Here is a 20450-nt window from a genome sequence, read left to right on the forward strand (position 1 = left end):
GACTCATAGGTGTAATATACTTAGTAATGAAGTAACCTATTCACAGTCTCCTGTTTGTCCGTCTCTGTTTTTGGTTACTGTTGTCATGACCATCCTCCAAGGCGAGTAGTACTGTAGCTGACCCTGATATCCAACCTTGTGTTACGACATTGTTACAAACCCACAATGTGTCCTGATTCAGCCCAACTTTTCCACACAAAAGTATTCAGACCATCAATGAGCTCCTTCAAGATATTTTAAACTGTTGTCTTTGCCTATATAAAGGTTGTTTAGTCAGTCTGAGCTCATTGAGTTATTCAGGCCCCTCTTGGCCTTGGGTGATTCATACAGAGTGAAGTCCAAAATGCCAACCTATTTCCTATTTATTGCGCAGGTTGACATTTATTGTCATGGCTATTTTGTAAAAACGTATGAAAACAAAAATGTGCTTTTTGTTCCTAATTTAGGGTTAGGCATTAGGATTAGCCGTGTGGGTGAGGTTCGGGTAAAGATTAAGTGTAAAATCTGATTTTATGACTTTGTGTGGCAGTGCCAGCTAGTTACCACTATGCGGAGCTGCCTCCAGAACAAGATTCATGATGAAAAACGCAGTACTTTTGACCATGGACTGTAGGAAATAGGGTGCCATTCAGAATGCAGGCTGTGTGTAGTCCAGATAGCCCCTCACTCTGCCATCTATCTGGTCTGGCTGGCCTTTCTCAAAGACACTGGGAATCATTAAAGAACTGCTGCCTCACACACTCTGGAAACCTGCTGCAGCTGCACTCAGACATACAGACTAGGGTTACAAAGGGTCAGAAACTTTCTGGGAAATTTCCAGAAATGTTCCATGGGAAGTTAAGTCTGGGAATTTGGGGAATTTTGCTTAAATTCATTAAAAAAAGTTAGATTATATCAGTCAACCGTTTTTTTGTGGGATACACATAAGGCAATTATAGGTCTTGTGGCATATTTTGGTTAAACTATCCCCAATTCAATGGAATTGCAACCCTCTACATGCACAGTGCATTCTTCCATCACGTGCAGAGCACTTTTCTATCACATGTACAGTCGTGGCCAAAAGTTTTGAGAATGACACCAATATTAATTTTCACAAGGTTTGCTGCCTCAGTTTGTATGATGGCAATTTGCATATACTCCAGAATGTTATGAAGAGTGATCAGGTGAATTTGCAATTAATTGCAAAGTCCCTCCTTGCCATGCAATTGAACTGAATCCCCCAAAAACATTTCCACTGCATTTCAGCCCTGCCACAAAAAGACCATCTAACATCATGTCAGTGATTCTCTCGTTAACACAGGTGTGAGTGTTGACAAGGATAAAGCTGGAAATCACTCTGTCATGCTGATTGAGTTCAAATAACAGACTGGAAGCTTCAAAAGGAGTGTGGTGCTTGGAATCATTGTTCTTCCTCTGTCAACCATGGTTACCTGCAAGGAAACACGTGCCATCATCATTGCTTTACACAAAAAGGGCTTCACCGGCAAGGATTTTGCTGCCAGTAAGATTGCACCTAAATCAACCATTTATTGGATCATGAAGAACTTCAAGGAGAGCGGTTCAATTGTTGTGAAGAAGGCTTCTGGGCGCCCAAGAAAGTCCAGCAAGTGCCAGGACCGAGTTGATTCAGCTGCGGTATCGGGGCACCCCCAGTACAGAGCTTGCTCAGGAATGGCAGCAGGCAGATGTGAGTGCATCTGCATGCACAGTGAGACGAAGACTTTTGGAGGATGGCCTCATATCAAGAAGGGCAGCAAAGAAGCCACTTCTCTCCAGAAAAAACATCAGGGACAGACTGATATTCTGCAAAAGGTACAGGGATTGGACTGCTGAGGACTGGGGTAAAGTCATTTTCTCTGGTGAATCCCCTTTCCGATTGTTTGGGGCATCCGGAAAAAAGCTTGTCCGGAGAAGACCAGGTGAGCGCTACCATCACTCCTGTGTCATGCCAACAGTAAAGCATCCTGAGACCATTCATGTGGGGTTGCTTCTCAGCCAAGGGAGTGGGCTCACTCACAATTTTGCCTAAGAACACAGCCATGAATAAAGAATGGTACCAACACATCCTCCGAGAGCAACTTCTCCCAACCATCCAGGAACAGTTTTGTGATGAACAATGCCTTTTCCAGCATGATGGAGCACCTTGCCATAAGGCAAAAGTGATAACTAGGTGCCTTGGGGGAACAAGCCATCCAGGACACCTACACCACCCGATGTTACAGGAAGGCCATAAAGATCATCAAGGACAACAACCACCCGAGCCACTGCCTGTTGACCCTGCTATCATCCAGAAGGCGAGGTCAGTACAGGTGCATCAAAGCAGGGCCCGAGAGACTGAAAAACAGCTTCTATCTCAAGGCCATCAGACTGTTAAACAGCCACCACTAACATTGAATGGCTGCTGCCAACATACTTACTCAACTCCGGCCACTTTAATAATGGAAATTGATGTATCACTAGCCATTTTAAACAATGCCACTTAATACACTGCTCAAAGAAATAAAGGAACACTAAAATAACACATCCTAGATCTGAATGAATGAAATATTCTTATTAAATACTTTTTTATTTACATAGCTGAATTTGCTGACAACAAAATCATACAAAAAGTATCAATGGAAATCAAATTTATCAACCCATGAAGGTCTGGATTTGGAGTCACACTCAAAATTCAAGTGGAAAACCACACTACAGGTTGATCCAACTTTGATGTAATGTCTTTAAAACAAGTCAAAATGAGGCTCAGTAGTGTGTGTGGCCTCCACGTGCCTGTATGATCTCCCTACAACGCCTGGGCATTCTCCTGATGAGGTGGCGGATGGTCTCCTGAGGGATCTCCTCCCAGACCTGGACTAAAGCATCCGCCAACTCCTGGACAGTCTATGGTGCAACGTGGTGTTGGTGGATGGAGCGAGACATGATGTCCCAGATGTGCTCAATTGGATTCAGGTCTGGGGAAAGGGCGGGCCAGTCCATAGCATCAATGCCTTCCTCTTGCAGGAACTGCTGACACACTCCAGCCACATGAGGTCTAGCATTGTCTTGCATTAGGAGGAATCCAGGGCCAACCGCACCAGCATATGGTCTCACAAGGGGTCTGAGGATCTCATCTCGGTACCTAATGGCAGTCAGGCTACCTCTGGCGAGCACATGGAAGGCTGTGTGGCCCCCCAAAGAAATGCCACCCCACACCATGACTGACCCACCGCCAAACCGGTCATGCTGGAGGATGTTGCAGGCAGCAGAACGTTCTCCACGGCGTCTCCAGACTGTCACGTCTGTCACATGTGCTCAGTGTGAACCTGCTTTTATCTGTGAAGAGCACAGGGCGCCAGTGGCGAATTTGCCAATCTTGGTGTTCTCTTCAAATGCCAAACGTCCTGCACGGTGTTGGGCTGTATGCACAACCCCCACCTGTGGACGTCGGGCCCTCATACCACCCACATGGAGTCTGTTTCTGACCGTTTGAGCAGACACATGCACATTTGTGGCCTGCTGGAGGTCATTTTGCAGGGCTCTGGCAGTGCTCCTCCTGCTCCTCCTTGCACAAAGGCGGCGGTAGAGGTCCTGCTGCTGGGTTGATGCCCTCCTACGGCCTCCTCCACGTCTCCTGATGTACTGGCCTGTCTCCTGGTAGCGCCTCCATGCTCTGGACACTACGCTGACAGACACAGCAAACCTTCTTGCCACAGCTCGCATTGATGTGCCATCCTGGATGAGCTGCACTACCTGAGCCACTTGTGTGGGTTGTAGACTCCGTCTCATGCTATCACTAGAGTGAAAGCACCGCCAGCATTCAAAAGTGACCAAAACATCAGCCAGGAAGCATAGGAACTGAGAAGTGGTCTGTGGTTATCACCTGCAGAACCACTCCTTTATTGGGGGGGTCTTGCTAATTTCCTATAATTTCCACCTGTTGTCTATTCCATTTCCACAACAGCATGTGAAATGTATTGTCAATCAGTGTTGCTTCCTAAGTGGACAGTTTGATTTCACAGAAGTGTGATTGACTTGGAGTTACATTGTGTTGTTTAAGTGTTCCCTTTATTTTTTTGAGCAATGTATAATGTTTACATACCCTACATTACCAATCTCATATGTATATACTGTACTCGATACCATCTACTGCATCTTGCCTATGCCGTTCTGTACCATCACTCATTCATATATCTTTATGTACATATTTCTTATCCCTTTACACTTGTGTGTGTATAAGGTAGTAGTTGTGGAATTGTTAGGTTAGATTACTTGTTATTTATTACTGCATTGTCAGAACTAGAAGCACAAGCATTTCGCTACACTCACATTAACATCTGCTAACCATGTGTATGTGACAAATAAAATTTGATTTGATTTGAGTACAAAATTCACCCAACTTATTGTGGGAAGCTTGTTGAAGGCTTGTTGAAATAAATCATTCTCTCAAATAATTTTCAGACATTTCACATTCTTAAAATGAAGTGGTAATCCGAACTGTGCGAATTACCTAAGTGCTCTTAGCCACAAGACCCCTTTTCAGTGGGACTACCTACGCATGGCACATTATCAGACATGATTACGGCATAAAAGGGTTTCATGTCAAAACAATGACTCTTTCAGTTGGTGAGCCCCTCTAAGACATCTGCCTTTAAGTGTTTCTGCAGGGGTAAAACAGGGAGGGATGCTCCCACTATCCATGTTGATAACTCTCCACCTCATAGAAAAGTGTGAAAAATGTGTGTTGGTGTTTTAAGAGAGATGATGATCACACCGTTGGTGTCCTACAAACCACTGGTGACAAATGACTCCACAGAGACACCATTCGGATTTGTCACTGTGTCCCCTAATGCAGCCAGTCACCCACAGCTTGAAATGGTTACTAAAGAATTCACTGTGACCCTCACTCATCTCACTCTTTCTCTCTTTTCTTCTCTCTTTCTTCATCCTCCCCTCCCCCCTCTCTCTCTCCCTCCTCTCTTACCCTCCCTCCCTCTGTATACTGTTCTAAACTATTACTCCAGCCATTCTTCTCTTCATCACAATAACAACCCACTCCCCCTCAGCGAGACGGACAGCGCCTCTTTGGTGTGTGTTGTGTTGTAGGCCCTCCTCTCTCAGGCTACGTTCCAAATGGCACCAGATTCCCTTTTATAGGGGATTTTTTTTTTTTACCAGGGTCCATAGGGCTCTGGTCCAAAGCAGTGCAATATATAGGGAATAGGGTGCCATTTTGGATGAGTCCTCAGGGGTTGATTTAATGGAGCCTGACAAAGTGCTGTCAGTGTTGTGTGAGTGTAGCACAACGGGCCTGTCATTGTTTTGTAAGCAGCAGGGTTTTGTTCCCTCCCACTCAGAGAGAGATGGATAGGGGTTGGAGAGAGACTGAGGTTCAGGAGAAGCAAAGAGGAGACTGAGGAGTAGAGTAATTATGAGCACTATCGCCTGGGTCGTGTTCATATTGAAGCAGGGAGGGACTGGTGCAATAACACATTTTTGTTTTCCGTTGCATGCCCTAATGAACACAACCCTGATGTTTCATCCATCACACTTGAGTCAATAAGCCCTCAGGGTTTACTAATCCATTAACAACCTGCTGTATGTCATGCAGCTGTGACTGTGACTGAATATATCTGCAGGTGTGTTTTTTGTGTATTTGCTGCTCATAGCTTTGCCCAGCTGGTTGTTTACTGAGCAAATGCCCTCATCCACTCAAAGGGTCACAGTGTTGGCTACATTTCTGTCTTCATATGGACTTTATTTTTGTTAGCAGGTAGGCTGCATCTGAGCTACCAGCAGTAGGGCTGTAATGCTGTCTTCCTAACCACTTTTATTTCAGCTGTCGTATGGACCGTCATGGATAGACAGCTACACGCTGCTGCCCAAGGGGATATTTGTCTGTCAGCATCTGTCAGAGAGAAAGATAATCCATTTACTCTGTCCACACACACAAACATGCGAGCACAGACACACCAGAGAGAGAACAAGTTGTCTTCAACTAGTTCAGTCATTCAACGGGATTACACTTGTAGAGACAAAATCCCTTCCCTGCAGCCTAGTTGTGGTGTGATGTTTAGTGGTTATACTGCCTGTGGCTCTGCTCTGCTTTCAGCCTGCAGCTCGTCTCTTCACAGATGGAACCAGAGCTTTTGGGATTTGTGTGTGGGTGGACACACATACACTTTAGCATAGCCGTGCCAGTGTGTTGCCCAAAATCAGCCCCCTCCCCTGTGACTCCTGTCTGTCAGGCTGTCCTGCTGGCCTGGATGGACAAGTCACTCCCTAATATACATCTAAGTCTTCCACTCTGTGGACAGGTTTCTCTCTTAGCTCCTTCTCTATCCATAGGTTATCCATAGGTTAAATGTAGGCAATACAGTCGTAGTGGGAGAGTTAGAGACTTGACTTTGGCCCTGGGGTTGTTGTGGAGCATTGACTGTTAAAAAGTAGTTTTCCTCTGACAGTCTCTTTGGGCTGATGTAACTTTGAGAAATGAACCGAGGCAGACAGCCTGACCCTGTCCGTCAGGAGTTCTTCTCTTCTCGACAACAGATCAGCTAAAGGTCCTCCTCACTACATTAGATAATGGGCACATTTAAACTGATAAAACGGCGTATTAACACGGCAAGCACATCTATTTTAATGACCGTAGGGACTTCTTTATATTTCTACATCTACAGGTACTCATTTCTCTCGTCAATGTCTGTATATTTTACCTCGGCACGAAGGCGCTCACTTAGACTGATATCTTCCAGCACTCGGCTTTACAAATTAGGCCCAGGCAGTTACCAAGGATACCGATTTTTGTCTGAAACGTCAGACTCGTTAGTTGATGCACACTGCTCTCCTCTCCTGTCCCCCTCACCTCTCTCTCTTTCCACTTCTCTTCCATTCTCTTCTCCACTCCTCCCTTTATTGCCTCTCCTCCGTTTTCTTTCTCTTCAGTAAGAGAAAGCGAAGCGTGAAGAAGGAATAGAGAAGGGTGAAAGGAGGTTATCAATTCTTAATAGTGTTGTGAGAAGCGGGGGGAAGGAGTGAGACACTGGTATGAAGAAGTGGAAGTAAGTGAGAAAACACATTATGAGGAGGAGAAGGGTGGGACTGACTGACTGCCAGCAAGCAAAAGCTGGAAGCCTGTGGAAACCGCTGATCACGTCTGTCAGTGCTGCAAAGTACAGTGCCTTTCAACCCCAATTCTAGTGTGAATGAAATATAGATTATGATGATGATGAACACAGAGAGGCCTTGGTTCCTATGACCATCCTCCATTTAACACATCCAATCAGACCAGCGCCGGTATGTTCCCTGTATAACTCACATTACAACATTAGGCCTTTATGGGCCTGTGCACAGCCACTCTACATGCATTAGATGTTATGTTCCCTCACCTCTCTGCCTTACACTCTGGTTGGGTTTAACAGCTTATACGTATATTACATGCCTTCTGGCATCGAACAGAGAGCTATAGCTGTGTTAGTAATTGCCCGGCCTAAGGGGACAAATCAAGTATTTTAAATTGAATTGAACTGTTGTCTTGGGGGCTGTGTGTAACGTGTAGAAACCCAATGGGCAGGGAAGAACAGCCAGGTGTGATATGTAACTGATTTCTGTGTTACTGTTATTAGGTGCTAAACCCAATGGGCTGGGATGCTATGGACTCCCAGCAGAGAACGCTGCCATCGAGAGAGGCCTTGACCCGGAGGAATGGACGAAGAGGTACAATACAAGATACGACACAAACACCTCTCTCTCTCTCTCTCTCTCTCTCGCTCTCATTCCCCCTAACGTCCTCCTCTCCCCTGTCTGTCTCCGTCCCCAGTAATATCCAGTCCATGCGGGAGCAGCTCGACAGCCTAGGGCTCTGGTTTAATTGGGACAAGGTGAGTAATGGGAGGAGCTGAGCACCACCTCCAACCTTCCGGTGGGAGGCTCTGTGTGGGTTGATTACACTTTTCTCTCGTGTGTGTGTGTGTATGAATCATCTTGTGGATCCCTCTGCTTCCCTCTCCTCTGACCAGGAGGTGACCACCTGCCTGCCAGACTATTACAGGTGGACCCAGTGGCTGTTCGTCAAGCTCGGCCTATCAGAAAGAGGTAGGTTCGGGGTCCTTGAGTCTGAGTCTGTCCAATCCTTGTCATAGGCTGTCTCAATATTCCAAAGTGGTTTCCTCTCTTCATCTCCTTTCCATCTCTGCTGACGGGGAGATGACGACACTTTGAACTAATGTGATGCAGTCATGCCCCTGGTATTGTCATAGGCTGTGTGTAGAGCTCCAGGGAGGCAGGATGAGGGAGACACACCCCAGGAGGATGACTCTCAGGCAGGCAACAGAGGCTCAGTGGCCTGGGGAACAGTCTTCAGTAACTATGGAGCCTCCTTTGGCTTTGTGAGGAAAACACATTTTGTATAGTAGATTACAGACAATCAGAAAATCTGTGCTGTAGTGGAGAGGTCATGTAGTTTAATCAGATGCAAGGTATTTTGGCACTCGTATCAGTAGACATCTTTCTCTGATTCGATCAGCTCCTGTGATGTTGGCTTATGTCTGTCTTTGTGTCTGTGTGTAGTTGTAGTAATTGTAATCTGTGCATGTGTGGGTTCCAGGCGGTGGTGAACTGGGACCCTGTGGACCAGACGGTGTTGACTGATGAGCAGGTGGATGACAGTGGATGCTCCTGGAGGTCTGGAGCTCTGGTGGAGCAGAAATTACTCAGGCAGTGGTTCATTAAGACCACCAACTACGCCAAGGTAGGTGTGTGCGTCTCGTGCGCATGGAGGGTGTATTGGGGATAAGCCCGTCAAGGGTCAAAGGGCATCCTATCACATCAATCTCACCACCTGCGACTTTTGGCATAATCTGATTGGCTGGCTACATTAGAGGCTGTGTGAGAATGGCAGGGGGGGGGGGGGGCATGGCAGCCGCTTCAGCCCTGGCTGTGGAACAAACCTGGGCTCAAGTAGGATCTGTTTTATTTCAAATACTTTAGCTGTGATTGAGTCATCTTACCTGGCACAATGGAACCATTGGAATAGCTTCAAAAGTGCAAACTGCAAAGCCCACCCATCTGGCATGTTAGACTGGGTCAATCAAATGCTCAGAGTATTTGAAAGACAATAAATACTACTTGAACCCAGCCCTGGCTGTGTAATCAACAGCCTGCTGAGGGTGTCATTCCTAGGCTGGCCTCGCCGGTCCTGGCCAGTCTGACTGATGAGAAACCTCCATGTCTCCAGCAGCAGGGTCTCATAATCACTACCAGCCACTACCAGCTATGCTCTGGGTTGAAATGACCCTCTCTGGAGATTTATTCCACCCATGGGTTAGGCGGCACACTGACAGGCTGAAGAGTGTGAACACATGCAATCACTCACACACACACACAGGCAGCTTGAACCTGTGCACATGGAGTGAGAGTAACTGAAGTTGCACTGATTCAAACTTCTCCAGGTGAGGAATGGTTGGTACTGAGAGGCTGTGCGTGGAAGCCTTCCAAACTTCTCTGATTGGTGGGCCAGAAGGTCAGGTTCCCTATGCTGCTAGAGCCTTGATTGGTAAGAGTTGCTTGATGTGTGCATGCTGGTAACATTTCCCGTTTCCCCACTTCCCCTGGTAAAGACATACTCACGCATTAACCAGCAGGCTTCAGCAGTATGAACCTGTCACTAGGGTTGTAAATGGGTCTGAGTTTTTCCATGGGAAGTTAAGCCCGGGAATTTTGCTTAAATTTAAAAAAAATAAAAAATTAGCTTTGCTTTTTTGTGGGATACACAAGGCAATTCTTGGTCTCATGGCATATTTTGGTTAAACCATCCCCAGTTCAGTGGAATTGCAACCCTCTGCATGCACAGTGCATTCTACCATCACATGTGCACTGCACTCTTCTATCACATGTACAGCTGATTCTTAAGATCTTGCACACTAATGAGATGCTATTGAGCACACACTACTACACTGTCTGAGCCAAGGACTACATGCTTTCTGGTAAGTTTTGATTACAATACTGGGTGGCGTGAATATATTTTATATGACATACATGATATTTTGTTAACGAGTAAATAGTAGAGTGCAGTCATTTCTAACTTGTTAACAATTTCTGCTAGTTAGTTTTTGCTACCGTGTGGGTTTTAGCTTGCTTGAGCCTGCTAACTGAGGAGTGTTAATTCATCTGTTTCCATACATGTTTCATTTTAAAACATGTATCTTACAAAGGAGTTGTTTAATCTAACTATTTATCTGTACATGGAATTGTATTTTATTTATTTTTTTACAAATGTTTTTCTAATCTTTACAGGAAAATGCCACGGGCACTATCTGATGTGTGGAGACAGTTCACTGCAGCGAATGTAGAAGGAAAAGCTGTGTACATTTGCAAATACTGGGCCAAATCCTATGTGAAGAATGCAACAAAGATGAAGAATAATCTGGCCAAGTGCATAAAATTCCCTCAGCACTCACAACAAGCAACAGTCCATCTACTTCTATTCGAGGTGAAAATGATAAATCAGACCCCTTATTAGCAACAGCTCATGGTCCTCCTGGAATCAGAAGTTTTTGTTGTTGTTTGAATTTTAACCCTTTTTTTCTCCCCAATTTCACAGTATCCAATTGTTAGTAGCTACTATCTTGTCTCATCGCTACAATTCCCATACTGGCTCAGGAGAGACGAATGTTGAAAGTCATGCGTCCTCCTCCGGACTGCTTCTTAACACAGTGCGCATCGAACCCGGAAGCCAGCCGCACCAATGTGTCAGAGGAAACACTGTACACAGGAGTTGCTGGTGCGCAATGAGACAAGGATATCCCTACTGGCCAAACCCTCCCTAACCTGGACGACGCTAGGCCAATTGTGCGTCGCTCCACGGACCTCCCGGTCGCGGCCGGTTATGACAGAGCCTGGGCGCGAACCCAGAGTCTCTGGTGGCACAGCTGGCGCTGCAGTACAGCGCCCTTAACCACTGCGCCACCCAGGTGGCTGGAATCAGAAGTTTTTTTAACGTAATGGAGTAACGTAGTCAGAGAAATGCTGATTAATGTCTTGCTCAAGCTGTGTATGCAAATGGTTCACCTCTGTTGCTCACAGGCAATGTGTATTGAAAGAGATTTCTGAATGGTCTTCGCCCAGCATACAACCCTCCAACCAGACATGCTTTATCTACTCAAGGAGTAGGAGTCTCTCCAAGAAATGGTCCATATCACAGTCTGCCGATATGGACAGCCCCATCAAGAGGATCCTCCTGGATGATGTATTTTGGGAGTGAGTGGTAAGCAGCTTGAAACTCCTGAAACCTATAGCAGTAGCCATTGCATGGATTGAGGGAGACAATGCCATCCTGTCTGATGTTCAGACTAAGAGAAGAAATCCATACTGCCCTACCCACTTCACTGTTGCTCTAAGCAGAGGAAACTGCAGTTCTGAAATACATCAAAAAGCGTGAAGACTTCTGCCTGAAGTCCATACACGCAGCAGCATACATGTTGGACCCCAAGTATGCTGGCAAGAGCATCCTGTCTGGTGCAGAGATCAACAAGGCCTATGGTGTCATCACTACTGTGTCTCGCCACCTTGGCCTGGATGAGGGCAAGGTTCTTGGCAGTCTGGCGAAGTTCACTTCCAAGCAAGGGCTTTGGGATGGAGATACAATATGGCAGTCGTGCCAACATATCTCATCAGCCACCTGGTCATAGGGAGTTTGTGGATCTGAGGCTCTTTCCCCTGCTGCCTCCATCCTCCTCCAAATCCCATCAACATCAGCCGCCTCAGAGTGCAACTGGTCCTTGTTTGGGAACACACACACCAGAGCACGCAACAGGCTGATCAATACAAGGGTTGAAAAATTGGTGGCCATCTGGGAAAATTTGAAGCTTTTTGAGCCTGACCATGAGCCATCCTCAACAAGGTTGGAAAGTGACAGTGAAGATGAGGTCTCAGAGCCTGATGTTAAAGAGGTGGACATTGAGGAGGTCCAGGGAGAAGACATGGAAGCCTGAGAGGATGATGGCAGGTAGCCTAGTGGTTAGAGCGTTGTGCCAGGTTGCTAGATTGGTTGCTAGATCAAATCCCTGAGCTGTCAAGGTAAAAATCTGTCGTCCTGCCCCTGAACAAGGCAGTTAACCCACTGTTCCTGGCCCGTCATTGTAAATAAGAATTTGTTCTTAATTGATTTGCCTAGTTAAAGGTTAAATAAAAAAACAACCAAAGCTTTTGTTTCTAGACTATCATTTTACAGATGTATGTTGAAAAGGTTTTTGGGAAATGCGATTTATCATTGGAGATCAATATTCCCTTTATTTTGTTGTTCAGTGAAATCATCCCATGTGAACAGAACTCGTTTCATTAAATTTTAATTCATAACTAAATAGTTTTTTTTAAATTTAAATTGGAATAATTTGCAGTTATGTCTACTTAAAATAAGTTAAAAGGTTTATGTTTCTGTCTCCATATGGTATGGTAAATATATCCTATGCAAAAAAACATCTACATTTAAATGGTATTAATATTAATTTGTATATATTTCCATTAATTCCCATATAGTCCCGTTATTTCCCATATATTCCTTTTAATTCCCACGGAAAGTTTCCACCTCTGAATATTCCCCAAAATGTGCAACCTTACCTGTCACTGCACTTTACATCTGAGATTCACACACACACACACGATGAACACAATTAATACTTACATTGACAATAGATGTTTTCTATTTCGTGCATAATCACACACACTGATGGACTCTCATTTGAACACATCACACTGTAGTGTCTTGTATATCAACAACATGGCATTCACTTCAATTACCAGCCTCACACAGGCTACACATACATTCATCATTTTACACAGGCATACAAACATACACACTCTATTAAGCTTTGTTAGATTGTTCCATAGGCAGCCTCAGATATATTCACATGCATGTGTTAAGGTGATCAAATATTTAATGTATGAACGCATGTAGGAGAGATGCTACAAAAGATGCAGGGAAACACACTCGCACGCACCCACACGGACATTGACACGGACACACAAGAAAACCTTAGCCACCCTCACTTTATTGATCTAGAATTTTACGGCTTTACTGGGTTGCCATGGCAACCCTTGGAATTGACCCAGCCTTAGGCCTACATCTCTGGTTAAACCTGAGGGTATATGTGGCTCCAATGATGTTTCTTTTCTGGAGACAAAGACACAATTTAGTTTAGTTTTTTTCTCTTCATCTCATGGTTTGAGCAGAGTACCACCTCACCTCCGTTCCCCTCAGCGGGCGTTTGTTCTTGGTGACATCGCTGTGACACTTCAAGGCGGGGTGTCTCAGACACCACAGCCTGCTGGCAGCCAGGCTGTATGCTCTCACTGGCGTTGTTGCTAGGCTGCTTGACTGACACACAGACACCAGCATTTAGGGCAAGACACCAATCTCTTTCTCAGTCTCTCAGATTCTGTCTTTCTCTCTCTCTCTGATTGTCTCTCTCTCCATCCATGCTTTAGAAACGGTGAAATAACATTGATACACACTGCAATTACAATCATCCTTATCGCCATTGTTAGTTTAGGTTGTAATTGCTGTTATTGGTGTTATTACAGTTTGTTGGGTAGAGATCTCAGAGGGTGGCTTGGTAATGGGTTGTGACAGTGGGGGAGAAGTATATCAATTTGGTGCTGTTGCCTTTTTATATTCTCCATTCAGACAGAAGAGGAACGCAGCTGGGGCTTTCTGGCCTGCCCCTTTTTGTTATGCATAGCTTCCTTTTAAAAGTGTGTGTGTGTGTATGTGTGTGTGTGTGTGTGTGTGTGTCTCTCTCTTTCTCTCTACATCTGTATCTCCCTCTCATTATGAAACTGTTGAGTCATGAGCGATTGCTTTGCGATAAACGCAAAAGTAGGCCTTGTGGAGGTCAGGATTTCTAAAATCCCTCTTTGACTACATAATATGAGACGAGGTAGACTGTGGTATTGTGCCAGGAGATTGACTGAGCTTTGGAAGAGCCTCACGGGGTAAAGAGGAAAAGTTGATGATGTGCTGATCTGGGACTTGAACCCAGTGGGTGTTCCCCAAATGCACACAGTATCTTCATCTAACATTACAATATGATTTAACATCTCTAGGATATATTTAGCATCAATATGATAAATAAAAGAAAGTATGATGTATCTCTCTCTCCCAGCTCCTCCTGGACGCCCTGGCGGAGCTGCCAGAGTGGTACGGGTACAGAGTGGTAGATTGGAGACTGCACCGGCTGCTACTTCGACTTCCACCTCAAGGTTAGACTCACATCTTTCATCTGTTGCTTCTTGGTTTAGTTTAGACTACTTAGTTTTCCAGGTATAAACATTTTAAGGTATTCTAGGATTATCACTAGGATTAGCGCATAGATTCTCACCTGCTATATCATTCTCATTCAGCTAGCAGCACCAGTCATCCCTCTGCAACCAGCAATTTAATCAAACATAGTGACTGTGTTTATTTCCATTGAAATATCCAATGAACTTGTTGAAAGAGTATTGACATTCTAAAATGGTTTTGCTAAAAGCCTATTGTGATCTCCAGTCACCCCAGTCACAGAACTCCTTGCAGCAGACGGAGGAAATGTATTAGGTTGATGCCTTCCTTCCTTATTAAAATCGTAATCATATTTATGGTAAGGGGGGTTGTGACTCTTTCTCACTGTGTGTGTGTGTGTGTGTGTGTGTGTGTGTGTGTGTGTGTGTGTGTGTGTGTGTGTGTGTGTGTGTGTGTGTGTGTGTGTGTGTGTGTGTGAGTGAGGGGGAGGGGGGTTCGGTTCTCATAAATCAGTCAGATCCTGGCAGAGTGGGTAATTAAAATTAGTGCCATCGGTGGTTTTGTAGATGGGAAGCAGGAACCAGTCCCATTACATCTTTAACATTGTCAAGGGTGTTCTGTACTAAATGACTCCCAGAGTATCTGTATTATGATTCTGTATTTTTGGTGACAATTTAATGGGATTTCTGTCAGGCGATAGCATGTTAACGTATTAACGTTAAAACATGATCAATTGCTAAATATTGCATACAAACCTTGCTATGGTGTTTTCTTTTTTCTTACCAACTAGTGTTATGTTTGTTTTTTTTAACTCTCCTTTACCCTGATCAACAACAAATGTAGCCAAGTTACTGTCCTTCCATGTATTTATCCATAAACTGTGTGTGTGTCTCTCTATCCTTCCCTCCATGAAGGTGAATGGGGAGGAGACAGGGGAGACTCTAGCAGGCTACACCTCCAGCCCAGAGGCAGTGTTTGGGGCTGCCTACCTGTCCATTGTCCCCTCCCACAGACTGCTGCATGGTACCAGCCCAGTCCACTCAGCTCTGGAGAGAGTCCTGCAGACAGGCAGAGGTAGGAAGGAACCACTGTCCAGACCTGGTAGTCTGTGATCATTTTTAAGTGCTGATGTAATCTAAAGTGGCTTACAATAAATATTTAGTATATGTGGCCCGTTGTAACTCTGTCAGAGCAATGGCACATTTTACTGAACAAAAATATAAACTCAACATGCAACAATTTCAAAGATTTTACTGATTTACAGTTCAAATAAGGAAATCAGTCAATTGTAATACATTTAATAGGCCCTATTTTATGGATTTCACATGACTGGGAATACAGATATGCATCTGTTGGTCACAGATACATTAAAATGGGCCTCTGGATCACTTCATGGTATTTCTATGCATTCAAATGGCCATTTATTGGGATTCCCCTGAATCGCTCTCTTTATCTATCTCTTTCTCTCGCTTTCCCTCTCTCTCTCTTTCTCACTCCCCCAACTATGTCACTCTCTTTCACTGTCTATTCTCCCTCTCTCTCTCTCTCTCTCTCTCTCTCTCTCTCTCACACACACTATTCTCTCTCTCTATCTCACTCCCCCACATCTCTCACTCTTTTTCACTATCTTCTCTCTGTCTCTGTCTCTCTCTCTCTCTGTCTCTATCTGTGTGTGTGTGTGTTGATAATGAGGCACCAGGGGAGAAGTGCCGACTCCTGACCTTTGACCCCCAGACTGCCTGACAGAGGTCACAGCCCACAACCTATTTACCGGTCAGGAACTTCCCCTGGTGATCTCCAGCAAGCAGGAGTTTGAAAGTCATCTAGACACTGTCATCGGTACGTGGATGTGTGTGGGTTTGAACGTCCACATGGCTTGCACATACAGTATGTATTATTGGCCTCTGAGCTTTTGTTCGTCTCTCTGATTGAAATAATCAATTCTATTTATAAATCCCCTTTTACATCAGCCGATGTCACAAAGTGCTATACAGAAACCCAGCCTAAAACGGCAAGCAATACAGATGTAGAAGCATGGTGGCTTGGAAAATTTCATGAATCACATTCAGCCTTTCCCTGTGTCCTGTACATGTTTGTAGATGTCACTGTGCCGGTGTGTCCTTGAGCCTGCAGTGTGTCGCTGTCGTACACTGGGCGTTTGGCTGCTGTTGGAATGATGTAACTTTAACTCTCTAGAAGGGAGTTCCCTGCTTGGTGTTTTTCTCACTCCACGAGTCCACAAGGAGGGCAATACCCATGAGGAACTAGCCATATCCCAGCAACCCACGGCCCCCTCTTTTTTTTAGGCCCTTGAGACCCCGACTGAGTTGAAATTGGTCCAACTTACTGTTAATGGAATAATAGAATACACAAGGTGCAATTTTGAAATTTGGTTGTGCATCAGCAGTCACTCAATTAGCCCATGTCATAAAAAAAATGTAGGTTGGTAAGTTAGTCTAGCGACCAGCTACAGTGGGGCAAAAAAGTATTTAGTCAGCCACCAATTGTGCAAGTTCTCCCACTTAAAAAGATGAGAGAGGCCTGTAATTTTCATCATAGGTACACTTCAACTATGACAGACAAAATAAGAAAAAAATCACATTGTAGGATTTTTTATGAATTTATTTGCAAATTATGGTGGAAAATAAGTATTTGGTCACCTACAAACAAGCAAGATTTCTGGCTCTCACAGACCTGTAACTTATTCTTTAAGTGGCTCCTCTGTCCTCCACTCGTTACCTGTATTAATGGCACCTGTTTGAACTTGTTATCAAGTATAAAAGACACCTGTCCACAACCTCAAACAGTCATACTCCAAACTCCACTATGGCCAAGACCAAAGAGCTGTCAAAGATCACCAGAAACAAAATTGTAGACCTGCACCAGGCTGGGAAGACTGAATCTGCAATAGGTAAGCAGCTTGGTTTGAAGAAATAAACTGTGGGAGCAATTATTAGGAAATGGAAGACATACAAGACCACTGATAATCTCCCTTGATCTGGGGCCCCACGCAAGATCTCACCCCGTGGGGTCAAAATGATCACAAGAACGGTGAGCAAAAACCCCAGAACCACACGGGGGGGACCTAGTGAATGACCTGCAGAGAGCTGGGACCAAAGTAACAAAGCCCCCTGCTTAAGCCAGTACATGTCCAGGCCCGTCTGAAGTTTGCTAGAAAGCATATGGATGATCCAGAAGAAGATTGGGAGAATGTCATATGGTCAGATGAAACCAAAATATAACTTTTTGGTAAAAACTCAACTCGTCGAGGACAAAGAATGCTGAGTTGCATCCAAAGAACACCATACCTACTATGAAGCATGGGGGTGGAAACATCATGCTTTGGGGCTGTTTTTCTGCAAAGGGACCAGGACGACTGATCCGTGTAAGGGAAAGAATGAATTGGGCAATGTATCGTGAGATTTTGAGTGAAATAAATAGTTGTTTTGTTTTCGTGAATTCGTGTCTGTTTGAGCTCATAAGCTGTCGTCCTGTTCTCTCTCCATCCATCCCCCTCTTCTGTGTAGTTCACAGGCCTCAGCAGGGAGGAGGCATTTGACTCCATTACCCAGAAGGCCAGAGAGAAAAGTGGGTGGCCACCTGACCAGCACCAAGCTCAGGGATTGGCTGATTTCCCGGCAGCGGTACTGGGGCACGCCCATCCCCATGGTGCATTGTGGGTCTTGTGGTCCTGTGGCGGCCCCTGAGGAGCAACTTCTAGTCACCCTCCCCAAACTACTGTCCCTCACGGGGAAGGGGGCATCCCCTCTGGAGCATGCTGATGATTGGATCAGCTGTACCTGTCCCAGGTGAGAACACACTGACACCCTGAGTGAGGTGTGAGAACACTTCAGTTGCATACCAAATGGCACTCTATTCCCTACGTAGCACACTGCTCTTGACCAGGACCCATCAGCCTGGGTCAGAATCTAATGCCATCTGGTCAAATGTCCAGTTTGGAAATGAATGCTGGTGCTGTCAGTTGGATTGGAAGTTCATAGCTAGTTCACAAACATAAGTGACGGAGTTCACTTTATTCCACTTACTTATATTAAAATCAAATAATTTTTCCAAGGTTGTATATCTTTCTCAATGGTTAGTCAGCGACGTGCTCTCTTGCTCTTAGGTTCAGGCAATTATTTCTGATGCTTTCAGTTTTCTATTCCGTCAGTTTCCCCTTTTTGCCTGTACTAAAAGTCAGGATAAATGAGTCCAAGGCCAGATCAGCTTTGAGTACCGACACCCTCCCTGTGATTTCAGAGAGTATACAGAAGGCATCCCATATGGATTCTGGTCAAAAGTAGTGCACTATAAAGTGAATAAGGTGCCATTAGTGATTCAACCACTGTGTATTGAGGATATAAATACCGGCTAGTTTTTAACACACAGGGACCAGGGTTATGTAATGAGTGACAGATGTCACAGTGGTTATATAAACCAGCTGAAGCCTACATGCCAAGCATGTCTATGCCCCCACCGCACGCACGCGCTGGACCAGGGTTATGTAATGAGTGACAGATGTCACCGTGGTTATATAAACCAGCTGAGGCCTACATGCCAAGCATGTCTATGCCCCCACCACACGCACGCACGCACGCACGCACGCACGCGCGGGACCAGGGTTATGTAATGAGTGACAGATGTCACAGTGGTTATATAAACCAGCTGAGGCCTACATGCCAAGCATGTCTATGCCCCCACCACACGCACGCACGGGACCAGGGTTATGTAATGAGTGACAGATGTCACCGTGGTTATATAAACCAGCTGAGGCCTACATGCCAAGCATGTCTATGCCCCCACCACACGCACGCACGCACGCACGGGACCAGGGTTATGTAATGAGTGACAGATGTCACAGTGGTTATATAAACCAGCTGAGGCCTACATGCCAAGCATGTCTATGCCCCCACCACACAAAGACAGGCAGACGGTGACTGTCAATGAAATGCTGCTCGGTAAACGGCGGTTGCATCCCCAATGGCACCCTATTTCCTATATAGTGCACTACTATTTGCCAAGGCCCACCGGGCAAACCCAGCTTCTCATGACCAAGACCCTCACCAACATAGGATGTCTTCATGGGGAGATTCCTTCTTTAAAAAAATGATAGTTCCATGATTGGAAGTGGAATTGTGGTACAGTAACTAGGAAATGCTGTTTCAACAGCTCAGTCATACAGCGATGGGGTCGTCTGGTCTGACGGCTATATCCAGAGACGTCCTCCTCCTCCTTGTCTCTCCATCTCTTGTTGACGGCGTCAGAGGAAATTCACTCTCTTAACTCAACGATCATGTCCAATTAACCGCCGGGTGGAGTGTACAGAAGGTGTTTGATGAGAGATGGTGGGGGAGATGGAGCTTTATCTGTCTGTCTCGTCCTTGAGAAGTCATTTCCTCCACCGCTGATATTGTCTCTGCTCCCTGTCTGCCTACTGCTGTGAATTGGCCCATCAGTTGAACTCTGTGTGTAATTAGTCCAGCTAGCTTGCTACACCAGGATAGTGTTTTTGATTCCCGTTTTGGCTTGCCTGGTGACATCACCAGGCGGTATAAGTTAATAGACCAAAAACAAAGAGAGTTCCAAACCTCTCTGCCAATAACAGCTAGTTATCAGGTTACACATCCCTCCCATCAGGCCCCCTTCAATTAGGTCCCTCACTCCCTTATGTCGTAGATAAATTCCTGCTTGGGGGAGGAAAAAAAAAGGTTTTTTCTTCTTTTTGACCATTTTAATGCAAAACTATTACAGTAAGGAACTAAAATGTTCTTGCTTCTGATGCCACATCTGTCTGATTCTCCCCCAATCTGGCACACACACCCGCAATGCACTTTCAGTTTATTTTTGCTATCTGGTTGGAATTGTAGCTCCGCTACTCTGTCATTCCTGAAATCAGCCTATATACAGCAGGACAGGGAATAAACATAGTCATAGATAGCACATGTCCAACAATCACAGCCCCCCAGGAGTCTGAAACTGTATATCTGTCAAATTACAATAATCTGTACCCTGAATGGTCGATACTATAATGCCTCTTCTGTGTGGGTTTTTTATTTTGCTATTTTGTCATGAAAGGCTCTTTGGTATGGTGGTGCATTTTGAACTCATGAAATGGCACCTGGGTATTAACCTGCAACACCTCTGCCTTGTTGCTAAGCATCCCCTCTGCCGTAGTATTGTGTGTGTGTGTGTGTGTGTG

At 45.1% G+C, this 20450-nt stretch overlaps 1 pseudogene; it reads left to right on the forward strand.

Moving 5' to 3' along the window:
• Positions 1–1422: 1422 nt before the first annotated feature.
• Positions 1423–20450, forward strand: part of LOC135519714 (probable leucine--tRNA ligase, mitochondrial) — a 41907-nt pseudogene continuing 22879 nt past the window's right edge.

This window comes from Oncorhynchus masou, chromosome 29 (genome assembly GCF_036934945.1).
Source record: "Oncorhynchus masou masou isolate Uvic2021 chromosome 29, UVic_Omas_1.1, whole genome shotgun sequence".
Classification (NCBI taxonomy): Eukaryota; Metazoa; Chordata; class Actinopteri; order Salmoniformes; family Salmonidae; genus Oncorhynchus; species Oncorhynchus masou.